Consider the following 15,108-nt stretch of genomic DNA (forward strand, 5'->3'; position numbering starts at 1 on the left):
TTTTGGGCTGTGCCTGTTAGTCCTTCCACAATCATTTGAAAGGATTATGTTCTGTTTATCAATAAATAAATAGCGAGCGAAGCTTGGTGCCCCGATATTGTATGATAATATGATTTTATCAATCTATCGATTGTATGATTTGTTTATGTCGAAAGTGTGTAATAAGTGAAGAAGTCAGATTTCTGAACAATTTTACGAATCCTTCAATTTATTTTAAAATCATCTTTGAATCATTGCTTATATTATTGAGCAATGAATATAATGCGTCTGAGTCTATTCTGTTTTAAAATGCAAATGAGTGACGTCATGGGTTTTATCGGAAATTACGGTTGAGGGTTGTTAACGGTGAGATTAATTGCGAGGTGGAAAATTTAAGATGTCTTGTCTCATGTGTATTCGAAGGCTGGAATCTTCATACTTTCAAATGTAATTGGTGGTAAGCGACATAAGTAACACTATGATATTGCAGTGGGAAATGCTGAGCCAATCAAAAAACCATTGCAAAGCTATTTGTAGTTGCATCGAGAAAGGAGAATTCAGCTTCTTTGACAGGTAGAAAGCAGCAATTATATGTGAGGAGGGGACAAGGTGTGATAGTTTAGCTTGCACTTGGACTACATAGCAATTACACGCCAACTGATGAGACTTGTCTCATCTGCTACGACCACTAGTGATGGCAACCCGTCTGCTGGAGGAATGTCCCAACAACCAGCCAAGCAGTCTCTAGCCAGGCATCACTTATTTGCGACATTCGATTAGGTCTTGGCAAGACGACTCTTCATTCACAAAAAAAAACCTGCCCACTTGGTATGGAATGGCCGATTCATTCCTCGGACTCCATTCTCAGTGAACAAGGTTTTTCTTGAACAGTTGTCTGCAATACCTGACCAACCGCCAGTCACGTTGGTCAGTCAGCAGCTTGACTAGTGGATGCTTCTTTAACTGGACAATTGACATGAAGTCCGGTGTTTTGGATCCGGATAATCTATATCTTATCGACTGCCCTGCGTGATTTCAAGTTGATTATGAATGCTCTATTGATAGCCACTGCTTAGTTTTGGAATTGATTCAAAATTAATCAAATAGGACAAACCTTGAATACTAGTTGAAAAAACTTATAAAATAGAGAGGATGATATTCGATTGTGTCGTGTTAACCTTCTGTATTATTTGGTTTTGGTATGAAAACAATCAATAAGAGATTCATCAATAAAATGACTCTCTCTTCTGGGTGATAGAATAAATTAGAATGATGAAGGATAGTCTAGGTATTTCACACCCTATTATATTTCTTATTCTTTAACTTAGTAGCTTCATAGTTTCAACTACATACATTTTCTTTCCGTACTTTATACTTCATAGAACAAAATTCTTATCTGAAAACCTTTCCTCCCAATTTTTTTCAGTTTTCTGTGACAATTTAAATTTTTCATGAACACGCACCTGTACACAGTTTCCACACTTAATTAGAAAACAGCTTCATATCTTTGATCTTGGAAAATTATAATCTTGATTCAAGAATACAGTTGTATGATGTATAACAAATTATCTTGAATAGCAAGCAAAATTGCTTAATGGAAAGATTTTATAGGTCTCTAGCAAACAGCTGCTCTGTTATCGCCGGGTGCGATATCAACAAGTGAGAGATTAGATAATAACGGGTATCCTGGCTACAATTAGAACAGCCAAATAGAAAAGAATTTTATTTGCTATTTATTGAATTATATAAAATAATGAAATTTTGAGGTTAGGCTATAATACTTACTGGTCGGCAACCTAAATAATCGGTCAAGCCGTATAATTTGAAATTTAGCCAGACACCTTTGGAAAATTTTTGTTGTAAACAAATAGCATTCAGCCAGAGGATTTGGTAACCACATGGCATGTTATTGTAAATGGAAAAACAACTTAATAAACTTAAAAAAAAATTATTGTGTAAAATGAGCATGTACAATATACATAAAATAAATAAAAATATTAAGGAAGTATGTATATTCTATCAGGCGCATGGATACATTTGTAATTTTTAGATGAGCCAATCAAATTGCAGTGGCTGATTGGCGGTAATAACGAGTCGATTCAAAAATAACCCTCTGAATTTATATAAATGATAAGAATTTATAAGTTATCACTACTCAGTTCATGTACCGGATGTAATCTGAGTAATTATAAAATATAACACATAAGATATAGGTGATAGCCTAGCAGATTGACATGGACTATTTGATTATATAATGGTGTAGTAGTTGAATATTTAAATGATATGCAAATTTGGAATATGGAAGTATGATCGTGGATAATAGGGGTAGATCAGAGCCCACTTGCTTGCCAGATGTCACCACGGAACGCCACTAATTTTATAGAGCACAAGTCCCTTTTTTGTTAATAATTGTACGTTTGAAAGATTTAAGTTTGAATTCAAAAAATAATTTTCATAAGACTTAGTGAGGCCGTATTAAGGCGTAAGTCATACAGATATTTATTTATTCCCTTGGAGAGGATGACTTCGGCCACCAGAAAACCCAAGACGACGGAAAATTCGGATCGCCATCATCATCTTGTGAATTTCGGCACGTGAGTTACAGTTAACAAGAAAAATATTTATCTAGGGCGCCCTCAGTGCTTCGAGTGGAACAAGATTTAAAAAGCTAGCTCGTCGAAAGGTTATACAAATATTGAAATTAATATCAAACTTGCGCAAGTCTTGAGACATACAAAAAACGATTTTACTAATTAAGAACTATATCAGATTCACATGTCTAAGTATGCACAGATAAAATAAATATTTAAATTTAAAGTTATAATATATATGCTCACTCGATCATTAATTTTATTAGTAAATTATAAAGATATAAATGAAGCTCATTATGGTGAAATAATTTAATACGTGATAGTAGAGGTAAAAATAAGAAAAAAAGTTCTGATAAACATATATCCATAAACGCTTCATTAGCGAGCTATACAGAGTGAAAGATTTCGCCCGGAATTCAGTTCCTCTGGTGAAATACACCAATGCTGAATTGTTTGGCGACTAGTTCTTGTAAAACTTATGCTGGATTCTTATGGAAAAATATCTGAAAAATTGAATAAAACTAGTCTGGAAGCTGTAGTGTGAGTAGGTTTTGAGAAAAAAGTTGAAATATGCAAAAAATCTAAGTAGAAAAACACAGACTTCTACGTTTGATGCCTAATAACTTTCTTTAATGACCAGTAAACAAATAATTTTTCGCAATAAAAATTGTCGAGAATTTAATTCTGAGAAGAATCATGTAAGCTGTGTAAACTAAATTTGAATAAAAGTTGAATAAAATGTATTATTATGTAGTACATTACACCACAAAAATTTACTGTTTTATGAGGAGAGAGCTAATAACTCATAGGTTGTAGCTGATTGCAAATAAAATATTCGGTTTTTTTATGAAAAGTTTGATTCTTATATGAATATAACATATCTAAATGATATTTAACTTATACCAAAAGACTAGAGATGATGTTCAAAGTGACCTCCGTTGTTCTGAATGCATATGTTCAGACGTCTTCTCATCGATTGTCGGACCCGTTCAAATATTCCAGGAGTCTGCTTTATCATTTCTATTCCGTTCAAAATCCTTAATCGGAGTTCTTTAATGGTATCAATCGGAGTATTGTATACCAAGGTTTTCAAGTGTCCCCAAAGATAAAAATCCAAAGGATTAAAGTCTAGTGACCTAGCTGGCCATGGTACTGGCCCACCTCGGCCTATCCATTGATTTGGAAAGCTGTGATTCTGGTGTTCATGAACAGCAACACTGAAGTGTGCTGGATCTCCATCATGCATAAACCAAATGTTTTGGCGCAACTGAAGAGGTCCATCTTCAAATAAGATGAATGGCTCCTCTCTCAAAAAGTTTAAGTAGATTTTGTCATTAAGCCTGGGAGGAAGCTCGAACAGAAGTTTGTTCATGGCAACCCAAATATGTTGGTTGTGGACGTTAACGATAGCTGTTCTTGTAAAGTGTGCCTTGTCGGTAAATAAAACGGTTGTTAAAAAGTTTGGGTTAACAAGTGTTTCTAAAAACCATCGGCAAATACTACGGGGAATACAGTCTCGTGGCAATAGAGTATGAACTTTCTGGAGGTGGTATGGATGTAATTGTTGCTCTTTCAGTATCCTCCAAATAATAAATTGATTGACATTAAACTGCACTGACAAAAAACACAGCGCGGTTACAGTAGGCATAACTTACAGTTTGTTGTTTTGTTCAACAGTGAGCTAAAATATTTCTGAAAATAACTTTCAGCTAATAATTATTTCTTTTGAATATTTTCTTATTTAAAACAAAATAGATCAGCTGTTTTGGAACAGCTGTTATTTAAATCCATGTTTTATTTGCAATCAGCTACAACCTATGAGTTCTCTCCTCATAAAACAGCAAATTTTTGTGGTGTAACGTACTACATAATAATAAATTTTATTCAACTTTTATTAAAATTTAGTTCAAAGAGCTTACATGATTCTTCTCAGAATTAAATTCTCTACAATTTTTATTGCGAAAAATTATTTGTTTACTGGTCATTAAAGAAATTTATTAGGCATCAAACGTAGAAGTCTGTGTTTTTCTACTTTTAAGCCAGACTAGTTTTATTCAATTTTTCAGATATTTTTCCATATGAATCCAGCATAAGTTTTCCAAGAACTAGTCGCCAAACAATTCAGCATTGGTGTATTTCACCAGAGGAACTGAATTCCGGGCGAAATCTTTCACTCTGTATAGCTCGCTAATGAAGCGTTTATGGATATATGTTTATAAAAACTTTTTTTCTTATTTTTACCTCTACTATCACGTATCAAATTATTTTACCATAATTAAGAATTACCATAATTTATCAACTAATTATTTATATTAACTTGGAAAGAAGGTATATGAGATTTTATTCGACAAGCAACAGCAAGTCGATAACTGAGCTGCATAATCTAAATGCATATCATATGATTGATGATTTAAGAAGCACATGGTAATTTTTCGTGCTAAAAGCAAAAACCTAATAAGTGAGCTAATCTGTGATATTTTTTTATAAATATATATTTGTTCTTATTTTTATTTTCTATACTTGTTGCTCTATATATATTTGTTTATTCGTTGATATTTTGTGTAATATATTTGTATCAATTATGATGGTGTATCCTTTATTTATTTCCCTGTCTCCATGCATGACCAATCTCGTTATAATCTATTTAGTGACCAGTATTGAAATATTATTAATATTACCATCCGACTATATTCTTCACCGAATAAGTTGGTTAAGACAGCGATATACAGCATTGATTATCAAATCTTTGGAAATAATACGTTCCAGAGATTTATATAAATTATCCAGTATCATCAAATCCGATTTGAAGAATCTCAAAATCATAGCATTAAGTTGCAGCAGCGCAAATTCTCGCATCTGTATTTGCGGAATTCGACAAATCAGTCACAGAAAATGTGAACTGTTGGAGCAGCCGACGTCAGTAACCGGCAAGAGCAGAGAACTGCGGGAGCTCCTGGGAGAGCCAGTAAGAAATTGGTATTATTATTATTCTAAGAACCACAATAAGGGTTATATATTTTGTTATTCATGCTCTACCGACTGCAGCCAAGCAGGGCAACTCGTTATTGAAAGAAATAACGTGACAGATGTCAAGTATTAAGTTCTCCAGTCGTTGTTAAATGGTTTTCTAATTATGGAATCGAAATTGTATGTTGGTTCATCCATTTTTTGGTTAATCCATTTTTTAAATGTATTCCATGTACTTTCATTATACTATAGTTGGCCAAACGAAAATGGGACCCTCAAGGTCAAAGCTTGCTCTTGACACCACCACCCTTCTCTACCAACACTGTTGCCACTTTGTACTAAGGGTGGCTAGTAAGAGAGAAAGTTAATGTGTGTGTGAGAGAGGGTGTGATTGTTATTGTGGGGAGTATTGTTTGTCTTCTCTGGATTGTTAACTATGACGAGGACAATATAGTTCACAGTTTTACAAATGTATTGTAATGTATTGTATGAATGTATAAGCCTGGATGAAGTGTGATGGGAATCAAATGAGAATTCATGCAAATTGAAAAATGCAGAGTGAAGTGGGCACTACAAGAATATTGACTAAAATAAATAAAATTACATCACTCCACTTCCAATTGATTATTATAAAAGTCTTCAAGTAACCTTTATGAAGTAATAGCTCAGTTTATAAATAGTTGCATTTATAAAGCAAAATCTAATCATCATTATAAAATTGGATTTCTTGATGTCATGACTCAAGAAAGAGTTATACATTATACATAACAATATTCTTTCCTTCATTTCATGATGTTGGAGGATATAGGGATGATGGGAGGAGGTAACGGGGATGTTATTGTTCTAACATCAAAGAATGACACAATAGAACTTTTGAACCTGACGTGCTCAAAAGAATTTGTGACAGGTATAGTGACGGAAAAGAGGAAGAGGGAAGGTATGAGAAGGAAAGAGTGATGTTCAGGGTGTAGAAATATAGTCAATGTATATAGACTGGTCGAGTGAGGGGTGGACAACAGTGGCAACATTGCAGTGGCCTTGAGAGACCCATTTTCGCTTGGTCAACTATAATAAAGCAACGAATCTTGGTAAAAATGAGGTTTGTAAGAAACTCAACTATAATTCTGTTGAGCTATATCATTTTGAAACATTAGACAATAATTATTTTTTCAATATGGCCTTTTTGTAATTTGTTGACATGAAAATCACTACTCATCGTTCCACTCAACAAAAGATTAATTATATAGCATTGATTATCTTAAAAATATTGCCTGGTACCAATTTTTCCAATTTTAATACTTTATGTCTGAGCAAGTGAAGCTGAGATCAGTTGAGTTCAAGCTTGAGGGTCGTTCATGAATACGGATTCTTTGAATGAAGTTCATAGAATGATGGGTAGAGGATGATTGCTGGGAAGTATCAAGTTTTCCATTCCAATTGAACTGAAACACTTTGATTGCCAAATAATAAACAGGGAGTTCCATTACGTGGCTTTCAAGGCTATCATTTGAACAGTATTTTGTGAATTGTGAATAAATACTAATGAGAGGAAATCACTGGAGCCTGGGATTAGTCATGGAGCTTAAGAGAAAGTAAGTGAGCGTTACGGTTTAATGATTACTTAAATCCCTTGTTTCTGATGTCTACAACTATTGTGTATTGAATATATAGAACTGCTGTTATAGTAATTTCATTTATTTTAGTGGTTTGAATAAGCTCTATTTTCTCTCTATTGACATGTTTGCTGTACATAGTAGTTCGAACTCACTGCCGGCGCACAAGTTGTTCTTTGCCGGTAGTGCCATTTTGTAAGTTAGAATATGTATTTTATCAATCTGTATTATTCTATGGCGAAATGAATGAATTTGAGTTCTGACACAGGACTTCCGATGTTACTTATGGTGAAGGAATGAAGGATATAATTTCAAATCAGCTTCGAATAATCATGAAAACTTGAAGCGCCCACATCTTGGAATTGGAAAAATATTATATTATCAGAAATTATTGCCTAGAACTGACAGGTACTAACAGTAGAATTAACTTCGATTTCTAATACTGTAAGAATTGAGAAATTATTTCTTCAATAACTAAATTTTTCAATACATACGTTAAATTTATTCCGAAGTAAATATTTCTCCTTGTTTTTCACAATCCTTTTGCCCTGTCATAGCCAACTGCGTTAAAGGTGGCTATGGCCCTGTCCATAATTTTCTTTTTTATCGGTCTTCCCGTTCAAAATCTTTTAATATCCTGATTTTTCATGATTGATTATAGGAGTGGACATAATCGATGTAGAATTTATGGTGATCTCCTATTCTCCAACTCATTCTTCCATTCATGAAATTCATTAATTTTGACTACGTATCCTAACATCGAAATGAGACGATAGTTTGTACGGTGAGTATGATCATATAATAAGAAATCTATACTCCATTTAGTTAAATTCATGTGTGGTTTAATGATTAATGAAATAATGATTCACAACTGTTGGAATGAACATTACCAATAATGATCAACATCGTGCAAGCTATAGATTTAACCTAGTCTTTTGTTAAGAATTGAAATTATTAGACGACTTCTAGCTTCGCACCAAACACAAGAAGAGTTTACTTGGTACAAGCTGTATTTTCAATTCATATGTGGTAATTATTAGAAGCGTTGGAAATATTTTATTACTTTTTACAAGTGGCTTGCAAATGATTTTTTATATCAAATTACAAGTATTCTCATCAATTTATGTGGAATTGCTTAATATTTTTTGGTTTTGGATTCATTGTATGTGATTTACTTGTATCATTTTTGGTACAATAAAAATTATTTGATTGATATCAGGAATGTTAAATGGGGTAGACATCCATCAATTTTAATGCATTTTGTACTATTTGATGCTGATCTTCTATATTATATAAAAGCGAAATGGCACTCACTGACTGACTGACTGACTCACTCACTCACTCACTCACTCGCAGAACTAAAAATCTACCGGACCAAAAACGTTCAAATCTGGTAGGTATGTTCAGTTGGCCCTTTAGAGGCGCACCAAGAAATCTTTTGGCGATATTTTAACTCTAAGGGTGGTTTTTAAGGGTTTCAAGTTCGTCTTTTAGCATGTATATTCTTCTTATTCCAATATCTTAAAATTATAATTGAAATGTCCATACCATAATTATGTTAATATAGAACTATAATCTAGAGAGAGTACCTCTTCGAAACAGTTGTTCTGGTAACTAAATTGAAAATTTTGTCAGGTTGGCATTAAGTTGAGTTGACTTTGTTAGGTTGGCAGCAAGTTGAAGATTGAAATGCATTTATCCAGGACCTCCTAAATACCAATTTATCCAGTACCTCCTAAATACCTATTTAGGAGGTCCTGATTTATCGCGGAAAAATTGATTGGGTACTGCTTCTTCAATCAGAGCTATTCCTGGGAATACTATATTACTAGCCGTCAGGTTCGCTTCGCTCGCCATATCCGTTTAGCCAGACGTTTAGTCTGGACCCCCGACTGGATCGTCCTAACATATGATAAAAATATGACATAACATTTCAAATTCGGTAGGTGTGTTCAGTTGGCCCTTTAGAGGCGCAATAGGAACGGATTTGGAAAAATTTTCGAAGATAGCCTACGCCCAAAATCTGCGGTTTTTAGCGTTTTCTCAGCTTTATCAAGAACAAATAAACAGAAAATGTTCAAATTTACTACAGAAGCTCAGCTGGGGTGCAATAATGTTGTGTTGGAAGGAATTTGAAATAACGCCAAAGATACGCCCAAAATTAGCGTTTTCACAGATTTGAGTTTCTGCGTTTCCTCACCTTTTTCAATAATTGATTGTAATATATTTTAAAAAATTCAGTACACAGGTTTAGCTGAGGTGGAAGAATTTTGTTCGCCAAAGATACGCCGATATAGTAACAGGTGTTTTTCGAGATCAAATTGACATAATACGTTCAAATTCGGTACAGAGGTTCCGCTGAGGTCTATATGCAGGCGAGCGAAGCGAGCCCGCTGATCTCATTTTTGGACGATCCAGTCGGGGGTTCAGGGGGCGGAGCCCCCTGGCTAGACGGATATGGCGAGCGAAGCGAGTCTGACGGCTAGTCTATTATAATATCTAATCACGAATATTGAATTCCTTCCACAGTCATGAACAAGACATCTTCAGCACTATTCTCGTCAGTGGCCGACAATCATCATTGATGATCTCTGAATCACTCTGAATGAGAGTGCTGGCATTATTTATTGGGTGTTGGTTTATATTAGAGTGGTTGATATGAGGAGAGAAGAGTGTTCTATAGGCCTGACGAGGCGTTTGAAGGGACGTGTCGAATAATAAACGCAGTTACAGTTTATTATTTGTGCGCGCGATAAAGCGACGGCGGCGGCGGCTGCGTCGCTTACCCGTCACTGACGCGATAAAAGTGGGTGATGGGCGGAGACGTCGCTAGTGATGCTAGTGATGCTGACACAATCGCGTCATAACGACGCTAACGACACTTGCGCGGAAACGACGCTCCCGATAACCAGCTTGTCAATTAAACGTACGCCGTTGATGTCGGTGCTATTGTTCCTTATCTGAGCCAAGAGGCGGAGGCGGCAGAGGGAGCGGAGGTGGCAAAGCCTGCTGCAACAGCCATTACAATTGACTGGCTAAACTGTTTTACAGTTTACACTCAAATCTAGCGGAGACATCGGGCCTATTCCTACCTCCCTTCTACCCTAGCTACCAAATAATGCGCCTCTTTGTCTAGCATCGCTGCTCCAATTCTCCGGCCAACTTCCTTCTTCCTTGCTCTCACACACAGGCTTTTGCACGTTTATCGAATACCACTCACTCTAGATTCTGATGAGAGATTTCGTAGTGGGGACAGCTTCCTCCACATTTATTCAAGTAACTTATTGAAAATGCTTAATTATCTATGTATCATTCTACATGAATCTAAATTCACGCTAATACTAAATCAAATAAAACATCATTCATCAATCAATAATAAATCGTTAGAGAATTCTTGCCACGTGAATTGGCAAGCATATTTGGTTTCCGATTGCAAGAACTCTGTAATTGTGAAGGAAGCTTGAACTCTGCTTTTGAATTGGAAGTTGTAAGTCATTGCAGCAGAACAGTTGAGAATCCAAGTCTGGGATCGGGCAATTAATATTTTTACAATTATTGGAACATTTTGATTGTGGCTATTGTAATTACTCTGTTTTGAATTTCATGATAATAGAATGGATTTGGATTCCTCCAGAGCAATATTTCTTCAAAAATATGATTCTCTCTTGTACAAGAGTATTTGGTTTGAAGAGGATAAGCCGGGAAATAAAGGGTAATGTGATGTTTTTTTTTCATAGTTAATTTCAATATTCTTAAAGTGATCAAAATAGTGCTGATGATTCTCAAGTCAGCTATCACAGTGCAATCTGTACAATTTGATTTGTGATTTTCGATTTGAGTCACTCACTAGACGCTTCTGCTTTTAAGACACCGCCACAACAGAATTAGTTGTAAAAAGCATTTCATTCCCATGGGAAGTGGGGCCTCTCATAATTCAACACTAATTCACCAGCTGAGGACCATCTAGAAATTTTAATTGATTCAATCTCTTCTGAAGGGTGAGGCCAAGGGTAAGGGCTCTCCTACAGTCCACCTGTTCGATTGAGGACAAATTCCTGAGTGGAGATTCGTCTTTCCAGCGCGACTACGTTGTCACTCGATAAATTATCTTCCTATCATGAACTGCTCGCATCCCGAATCACAAAAGGCCACTACTCCATTCAATCGAATAGGTCCTCTCAACACAATCCCGACCCGTTCAGTTCATTCACAACTACAACGGATAAAGTCAGAAACCTTTGTCACCTTACTCAATTCGCCTAGTGACCATGAATGCCTGATTTATATTATCCCAGCTGAACATTCATATTTTTTTGCGACGGAACGCTCTCCCACAGCATCATAAAAATATACACTCACACACATCATCATTACAATAATCATGGAACAGGATCGTTCATCATCCACATATCAAATCGTTGCTTTTCTTGTGAATGGATATATACTTGAATTAATACTTGATGCTTTTCTTGTGAATGGATTGATATAAGAAAGCCATTGAGTTGGAAATCTGTCACGCTAATGTGTATTAGATGCTAAATCGACAACTGCGAGTGATTTTTTTCTGGTACAACTGAGAAATTACATTCTTCAACTTTGTAGTAACGTTTAAAGGTGTCACCATTACAGCGTTTGGATTTGCATAATCGTTGAGTAAATTTATTGAAACTTGGTTTGTTATTACTGTTTTTGAACTTGTTCTGCAACATTTTTAGAACGATTCATTCAGCTCTCGAATAAAATATACTGTACAAAGCGATATATTATATTGCAGTATGGACTTTTTTGTTTATTTGCCAGTTCTGAGGAAACCTGACCAATGTAAGCAAGAAAACAAGACACATTTCAAATAGCCTGACTCGGTGAAGAATAATTTCCTCCTCTCCTGTCACAGAGAGAGGCTGTTTGCTTTGTTTGCGCTGTTTGATTTCTTAAATCCATCCATAGTTTCAACAATGCATAACCATTCTTCCACAAACCTTATTTGAATTATTGTCATGAATGAGATCCGACTTGGATGGACTCGTTTTCTGGTATCTACTTTCTAAATTCTGGAAGTTGATTTTGTAGTTAATCTTTCAGGAAGAGAGTTTTCACAAAATTATAATATGAGACAATTTTTACCACTATCAAACCATACTCATACCAAAATATGATAATTTGGATTCCTGCTTAAATGCTAACTAACCATTGCTTCATCCATTCAAATTTTCAAAAACAATGTTCATGAAATATTGAGCCAGCTGGTCTAAGCTGTGGTCTAGTCTAGAGAAAAGATTATCGTATAGTTTCCAGTCTGCAAATCCTGAGTTCCAATCACGCCAAAGGAATTATTGTTTGATCATTTCATCTCATGACCAATGCAAGTGCAAGAGCTTATCTGAGCATAATCCACATAAAAAAAAACAAATGAAAATAAAATAGAAAAAAATATAATAATAAACTATGAGTATTGAAATATAATTGCTACCAATACCATAATTTTCCATTACAGTATTTTATAATTTTGCATACCGCATCTTTATATTCGGTTTTATAAGGATAATATCATATTGAGACTTTAGTAGACGGTAACAGTCTTAAATGTATGCATACCGTACGGGAAAAGTAGAAGCATGACGTTTCTCAACAAAAAAATCTGGTGTGGCGCACTCACACAACTTTCCTTGCTCATATTCGAAACTACGATCAGACTTTTGTATATGTGTAGGCCTATATATAATTGTTTTCAGAGTACTTTTTCCTTTGTGTAAATTGTGAAATTCAATGATTTTTTTAGTCGTCATTTTTTTAAAGTCGTCAAAACAGCTGTTCTACAGATGAAATATCTCGACTATGTGTTCTTTTTATGAACTGCTCTACCTACCTACCTCATGCACGAGAAGGAGGTTACAAAATCCATTTCTCAAGGATGGGGTGGACCCCCCATTAGTTTCCCAGAAAGGAGACTCATGCCAGTTAATAGAGCTGATAAATAACTATACAGAGTATGAATTTGAAAAAAATCGGTCAAGTTATTTTGAAAAAATCGTGAAAAACATGGTTTTTTAGTAATTATCCGCCATTTTTCTCAAGAATATCACGGAGCTCCTGCAATTTTCCAAGGAAAAACTCATGTCATTTGATAGGACTTATGATTAGCTACCCATGGCTTGAATTTGAAGAAAATCGTTAGAGCCGTTTTCGAGAAAACCGTGAAAAACCTGGTTTTTGGTCATTATCCGCCATTTTTCTCAAGAATATTACGGAGCTCATGGAATTTTCCCAGAAATGAGACTCATGCCAGTTGATAGTGCTTATAAATATCTATCCATGGTATGAATTTGAAGTAAATCGTTAGAGCAGTTTTCGAGAAAACGGTGAAAAACATGGATTTTTAGTCATTATCCGCCATTTTTCTGAAGAATATTACGGAGCTCCTGAAATTTTCCCAGAAATGAAACTTATGCCAGTTGATAGGGCTTAAAAATAGCTATCCATGATATAAATTTGAAGAAAATCGTTAGAGCCATTTTCGAGAAAAACGTGAAAAACATGGTTTTTTAGTAATTATCCGCCATTTTTTCCGCCATCTTGAATTGAATTTTATTGAATTTCTTATTGTCGGGTCCTCATGGTATAGGGACCTTAAGTTTAAAATTTCAAGTCGATCGGTTGATTAGGAATGGAGTTATCGTGTTCACAGACATACACACACACACACATACACACATACACACACACAGACCAATACCCAAAAATCATGTTTTTGGACTCAGGGGACCTTGAAACGTATAGAAAACTTGAAATTGGGGTACCTTAATTTTTTTTGGAAAGCAATACTTTCCTTACCTATGGTAGTAGGGCAAGGAAAGTAACAAAGTTTCTAAATTATTCAACAAATATTTGAATGAAAATTGATGTGAAACGTACAAGAAACTAAGACCAAATATACCCTTGTCATATTTCATTATTTTTAAACAAGAATAAGCTTTCATTTAACATTATTTTTTAACTGTATGAAACTTTTCAGTTGATTAAACTTCAAGCTCCGCACCTATCAGAAAAAAGGCAACCTAGAATCGCTTGTCACAACTTCAAGCCTTTTTATTAAATATGGATACTCAATATTACCTTCAAAGAAAGTGATATTAATTCTGTGTTGATGATGTCATTCATTAGATGGGAGAGTCCATTTATCTCATGATAACCATTATTGCTGATGTTTTATATGGCGTACTCAATGACGGTTCATGAAAAGAGTCTATTACTCTAATCAAAAGCTTACTGGCGATGGAAGAAAAATGGCGTGAAATAGAGGAAGAAAAGTAATTAGTGTAAAAAGGAAGAGGCGACGATGAGAAATTGATCGATTCTGCTTCCATGGCAGTTGTCAAACCTAACGAGCCCTCCATCTCTGAGAAAAATGGGTTGTCAGGGGAGGAAGTGGTCGGGGGGGTGGTGGAAGGGGATGAAGAGTAGCAGATAGCGGTGGAGCGTCGCATTCCCGGTCATTGCACACGGGGTACAAAAATAATGCCTCGATAACAAATGCCATCTTGACTAGCGAGTAAGGTGTGCATACACATGCACACTTGTGATTGGTTTACTAGCTCACACACGCGCTAACACTGTGCAATATAAAGCTCAGTGAACCGAGAGAGGAGGCGATAAGAAGGCAGCGTCTTCATCTAGCTCTCTTTGCTTGCCGATCATGTCTCGAAGACCGATAATAAAAGGAGGTTTTCCGAATTGGTGCAAATTCCTCTTCGCCATCTTGAAAGTGTGAAAGCCCCCGAGTGGGTGCGGGTAGGAGGGAACGCCAGCTCCAATAAAGGGGATTATCGAGCACCGCACACCCTCCATTATATAACAAGGTAAAGATATTTACCAGCCGCCACCACCGAGATCCTGGATCGGAAATTGGTTTTCAATGGGGAGAAATAGCTTTCCTCCTCACTCTGCCACCACTATCGGGC

Source organism: Nilaparvata lugens, chromosome 1, assembly GCF_014356525.2.
Source record: "Nilaparvata lugens isolate BPH chromosome 1, ASM1435652v1, whole genome shotgun sequence".
In the NCBI taxonomy this organism is placed as follows: Eukaryota; Metazoa; Arthropoda; class Insecta; order Hemiptera; family Delphacidae; genus Nilaparvata; species Nilaparvata lugens.